The sequence below is a fragment of the Theobroma umbraticum genome, unplaced genomic scaffold (genome assembly GCF_002168275.2).
Source record: "Theobroma umbraticum cultivar Fairchild unplaced genomic scaffold, ASM216827v3 scaffold_86.0, whole genome shotgun sequence".
Lineage (NCBI taxonomy): Eukaryota > Viridiplantae > Streptophyta > Magnoliopsida > Malvales > Malvaceae > Theobroma > Theobroma umbraticum.
In genome coordinates, this window is record NW_018397263.1 from 340,600 (window position 1) to 347,064 (window position 6,465).

Here is a 6,465-nt window from a genome sequence, read left to right on the forward strand (position 1 = left end):
CATTTTTTTATTTCCTCTCTCTCTCTTCAATCTATCATTTCTTTTTTCAAGCCCCGCATCTCCCGCAATCCAATCACACCTAACATTTCCCGCACTCCACTTTCAAGCGCGTGAGCTTACGCAACATTGGATTATTCCATTTGTTAACACACCAATAAGAGTTTAGCACATTAATTATAACAAGTTATGACCGACTTATTTAATAAATGTCTTAATTAAGTTATCTCATGTCATATAACACTTTAAAAAATATATTTATTATTGTATTTATCGATATAACTATTAATACTATATATTTATAAAGTACAATTAAAACCTATGAACATGATAAATTTAATGTTATATAATAGTGTATAGATTTATTATTATTTGATGTACTAAAGGAAGAGGGCATGCCATTTATTAATATCTAGAGAAATAGTCATGAAAGGAAATGATATTGTCTACTTAAAGAAGTAACCAACCTCTAATTCAATGTTTTGAGTCAACAACCAATGAAGATAAAAGATAATATTGAATGAATCAAGATTGGATTAAAATGTCAAAGTTATATTCATATTATTTAATATCACTATAATTATTTATATTTAAAAAAAGATAATTATGTGGATAGTTGTTGACCTTTTAATTTTTAAATTACTCTTTTTATTAAAAAAATAAAGTTTAAAATTCAAATTTCTAGTCCCCATCGAACCTTCTCTTTAGACTAATTTTATCTTTAATTTGATATTTAAAAGAAATAGAAGAGCATAGGGTAATTATATAAGTAGTGATAATGGGAGGCTCCAATGGCGCGTGGGAGTGGGAAAGGGCAGGTAATCGATAGACAGAAGACAAAAGTGATCTGGTGCAACACTTATATAAGGCGGAAGTCTTCAAACATGTGCGTGATGGACGTCGGAGGATCGCAATCATCTTTTGGGTGGGCCCACAGCTCCAGGCCCCAATTTAGGCCCAGCATACTTGGAAACTTGGCTCTTCCCCCGATCCAATTTTGGGCCGAAATTGTCGGTCCAAAATAGCATGACTTAGGTTTTCTCAAGATCAAGATGACAATAATCTATTTAAATGTCATGTGAATTTCACATCAAAAAATTGTACGTTCTCACCAGATAGCCACAAGGCTATTACCCTCTCAACAAGAAGTCGTAAATCCTACATTAAGGAAAGATATTATAATTTTAATGAGAGTTGTGAATTTTACATTAATTATGTATTAAAATTAAATTAAATATTTAAAATTTATATTAACTTTAACTTGTGAAGTATCTATTGTGTGATAAAATTATAAAATTAACGGGTTAAAATGAGTAATGTGTGTGTTATGATAGATTATATTTATCTAATTTGATAAAGTTTAAATATTAATTTTTAAATATTAGTTGAATATTTATAAAATTTAGATACCCAAACAACTAATGGGATTCAGATACGAATATTTAAAAGATAGGAAATACCATGCCCATTGCCGAACTATTTGAGATAGGACTGGAGACCTAACAAAGGAATAAATATTGCTAACCAATGACATTGGGGTTTACTGTTTTCTTCTTTTATAAAGGACAACAAAAGTGTAGAAACAATACATAATGATCATCTATGCTTTTGGGCCAATAGATGTTTAGATCGCTTAGCTATAGATTTAGTGTTTGTTCCTTTATAAAAGATTAAAAAAAAAATATTTTTTACTTAAATTTTAATAATTTTTTTTTTAAAAAATAAATATTTAAAGAAAAAGAAATTATACTTTTCCTTTCGTAACAAAGTTAATGAAACAAAGGTTAAAGATTGATGTGGATGCGATGATTAACGATTATCTTGTACCATATGAACAAAGTCAAAAACGGCTGCAAGAATTTTCACATGTTGCTAAATTGTTCCATTTGCTGCAGCTCATGAAACACCCTGGATTGATTAAATCTCTCTTGGGGTAATTTTTTGTTTTAAAATCTCATGATCAATTCCGATGCATTAAATAATATGGAAACTGTACTGATTCAGTTCATGCTCCATGGCCTTGTTTTTGGATGATTCAAGATTAGCCAGCCAGAATGGTAGAAGCCAATGAATCGACATTTTCAGTCGGCTCATTGGGTCTGATAGAGACTTGTCCAAAGCCTCTGCCATGGAAGGACCAGGAAAAATATATAATCTTAGCCTGCAACCACATATTTGACAGCTGTGGGCTATGGATCAAGAATATATATGTATATACACGTGTCTGTCCTATCTACATTTTATTTCAGAACATCTCCAGAAAGAAAGATAGACAAAAAAATGCAAGGGAGGAAGTATTTTATTACTATTATTATTCACATGAAAGCTCAAAGATATCTGGCACTGGATATTGTCTCTATTGGTGATTATCTGCTGCTCCCGAATCTGCACTGATAAGAGGTCGGCAGCCCAACATGGAAACAAAGAACTGAGTTGTTCATGATACAATACTAATATAGTATTAGTACATATCAGTGTATAGCTGATATGTTCTCTTTCTCAAAGGAACCACTTCCTATATTATATAGATTTTCTGTTACCCTTTTTATGGCTTACGGAACGGTTACCCCCTTTATCACAAAATGGATTGATTCTCCACTGGTAAAAATTGCTTTCACATTTCTTTCCCATTCTTATGATTTGATACCTATAATATGTATAGATAAACCTGACAATTTTAAAAACGATTCATTAAAAAAATACGAGAATGACATGAAATTAAGAGAATTTGAATTTAAAATTATTGTATTTTATATATTATAAGTTTGACAAACTTATAACATGTATGGTTGTATGTGGTTATGCAGGAAATTAATCGAAATAAAAAAGACAATTACACTAACAATTGTTGATCATATGTAGTTTCAGCTGATCCTAACTAGAACTTGAACATTGTAGATATCCAAGTACAAGTCAGTTAATGATATGTAGGTTCATGGGAACCTTGAATGAATCTGTTAAAGGTAGGTTCTCAAGGCCATGCCGCCATTGCTATTGGCATGGATGGATGATGGGTTTCTGTCAGGTTCAAAGCTGGCAGAATCAATGCACATTTGTGAATTAAAAATAGAAAAGTAAAATTTATGAGAAGATCCTATCCGTATATACAATTTATTTCCATAAATGAGACAACTAAACATGGGTCAACAAGGTGTTTAGGAAAACCCTAATAAAGAAGAAGCATGTTGCCAGGAAATCCCCTTTCATTTGTTCTTATTGGGAGGCACATTCTCTGTCAACGGATATGCCAAACATTTTCTAGGAAATTTCTGGCTCTGAGTGGCCTTGATGATTAAAATTAAACTGCTTGAGCATGAGAAAGAGAACTACCATTACATTGCTTAACTCCATTCAACTATGCATTGGAAACAGCTCGAAATCCATAAAAGGGAAACAAAATATATACTTAACAGGATTTCATAGAATTGAAATTTTGAGAAAATGAAGAATGAAGTTTTCATTCAACATGAGTAAATGTGTGTACAAATATAATGTCTCCAATAAAATTCCTCAAAACCAAGTTTTTGGTTACAAATCTAGGGAAGTGCCAGCCTACTTAATCAAATTGAACTCGGTATACGTGGCCCTAAGTGCAGTCCATGCAATCCGAGGAGCTATCTCTCATTTTGAGAAGGTGAATGGGTGAATCATTTTGCACCGGCTCTAGGTCACCAGCCCAGGAACAAGACGAAGGCTTTCAGGCTTCAGGCTTCAGGCTTCAAGGTTCAACGTGCCCTTGTCGATAGACCCACTTGACCTTTCAAAGAAACCTAACAAGCCCATATCCATTGGCAAATGATCCACCTATTTCTCCTTCATCTTTTCCTTCCACCCAATTTAATCATTTCTCTTTCCTTCCTACAAAATACAAACAACTTTGATTATTAGTTTGGATTTTTTTAATATTTGTTGTTATCTAATTCTTAGCCCAAGAAAGGGAATAAAAGTGATGAAATCTATTACGTGTACTTATGTATGTATTAAAGATTTGTGATCTTAAAGCATAGAGGGAATATAATTGGATAAAAATTCTCTCATTAATAACTTCAAACTCAAAATTATAATTTGAAATCATCGAACAAATCGATCATAATAACCACGTCCTAATTTATTAGAATGGAACTTAAAATTTACATTAATTTAATCAAATATATAATATGTATCTCATAATTGTCCTAGTCAAAGCTAAATTAATGTGGACACATTTTCTGCACCATGTCGTCTATTGGAAGGTCTACCTAATTGATATGCTCTCAATGCAAATGTTTAGGTGCCCTACACTTAAAAAAAGGGTCAAATATCTTTCTCATTTTCAATTTGCAAAGACTCATTCCACACATAAATATATATATATATTTATATATTTATATGATCTTATCCCCCACACCATTTCTTTTCTTTTTTTCCCATTTTTCTTGTGCTGCCCGACTTGACCATGAGATGAACATAATAATAAAGAAAAAAGATGATGTCTACCCTTCTGTCTGTGAAGGAGGTCTTGTGAGAATGAAAGCTTAGGAAGTCAAACACGAGAATCTATGCATAAGATTAAGGACAGGAGGGGTGAACACGAAACTAGATGGAATTATTCTGTTCAGCAAGGATGGGAGATTAATATCTTCTGTCAAAACATGAACTAAACCATCTTTCTCAAGCAAGGATATAAAAGAATATATTACTGATGAAATAATTAATGAAATTTCCTTCTCATCATGTTTGTTTACTATATATATTTGAGGGAAGTTCAAAGTTTTTCCTCTGTGTAGGGAGTATTCTGATGAAAGTAAAATCCTGAATGCATCATATCGATATGAGAGTTTTTGCACTCTTCAAATCATCTATAGGAAATTATATTTAAGTAAAATTTGAAAATATCCCAAATCTTATTATTAAGAAAAGAAAGGAGTTTTCCTCTCAAGGACATAGAATGAGTTCATATAAATTATAATTTATATGCTAATCGTTTCAAAAAAAAATTATATGCTAATAATATAATAATAATTTGTTTTAAGGCACATGAAATGAATTATGACTCTGTTTCAAAGCACTGTGACATTAGCAGTCATAAACTAGAGTAAATTTCGCTCTCAACCTTGTGCTGGAGGGGGTTAGTGTCTATCTACATGCGTTTGAAAAAAAAAAGATTTAAAGGAGAAGAGAATAAGAAAAGGAATTAGAGAAGCTAACTCCATCAATATTCAAGAAACTAAAGTCACTCTTCCTACATATTATTATATTTTACAATCTACAATTTGTTATGAATATTAACTTATAAAAATGCTAAATGGAGCAAGAGATATTTTAATTTATCATATTCTATTACATATGGACCGACAAAAATAAGTTCCCGAATCAATAATTTTTATGTTAGTTTAGAAAATGATGCTTAAATTAGAATAAAAAGTGATTATTTAGGTGGACTAAATTTTGATTACATGATCATGATAGTTTGTAATGTTTGACATCAACCCATAATAATATCTGAAAATAGAATTTTTCAACATTCTTAAAATTTTTAGTTAGTAATAACATCAACAACAAGAAGGACCTAACAATACAATAATAAGAATAATAATGTTAAGTATATTTAATTAATATAAAAAAAATTACATCTGTGTGTACAAAAGGAGGGGGACTGACCTAAAGCATAGGTAAGATGTTACATTATGTAGGATCCACAAATGGTATATATAATGATGAGACAAATTTATACCTTTGACGAAAATATAATATTCTTGTTCTACTCATATGCTTTTCCAACTATGCATACGTATTGATGTGAAAGGCAATTTTAATATTAATAAAATTATTTTTGGGAAGAAATTTGACATACTATATGAAGGCAAAACATATCCGACAAAGAATTTTTATCACAGTAGTATAGTATATTAATTTCAATTAATGTAAATGATTCTTTAAATAAAAGGCAAAAAACATGTCATATATATTACAAATAAAGAAGATCAATGCTTAATTTTATCCAAAATTATTTCTTCCGCCATTTCTACTTGTTTGGAATAACTAATACTAAGGAAAGATTGATATTAACTATTCAGAAGTATCACGAAATTGAGATTGTGGAATAATAGTTATTATTATAATAAAAGTATAATCAAACATTGAAATTGTTATTCATCAAGAATAATGATAAACGGATTCTCAATTGTGTTATGCAGTGATCTTAATTAACTACATAATGCTTGATTTAAATTTATAGCAAAATGATTATTTTTTATCAGAATTAAGTATTTTAAGTCTCCATGCTTGCATGATATTTAAATGATTAAGTAAGCGTCTATTATAGTAGAAAAGACTCAATTTTTGGTTTTTCATGAGTTAGGCAATTCCTTCATCCATGATGATGAAAGGGTGATGCATCAAAACAAAAGAAAATGGAGAAAAACTAAAACCAGGAGACAAATTAAGATGATATATGAAATATAATAGTCTAAGTCAAGGAGAAATAAA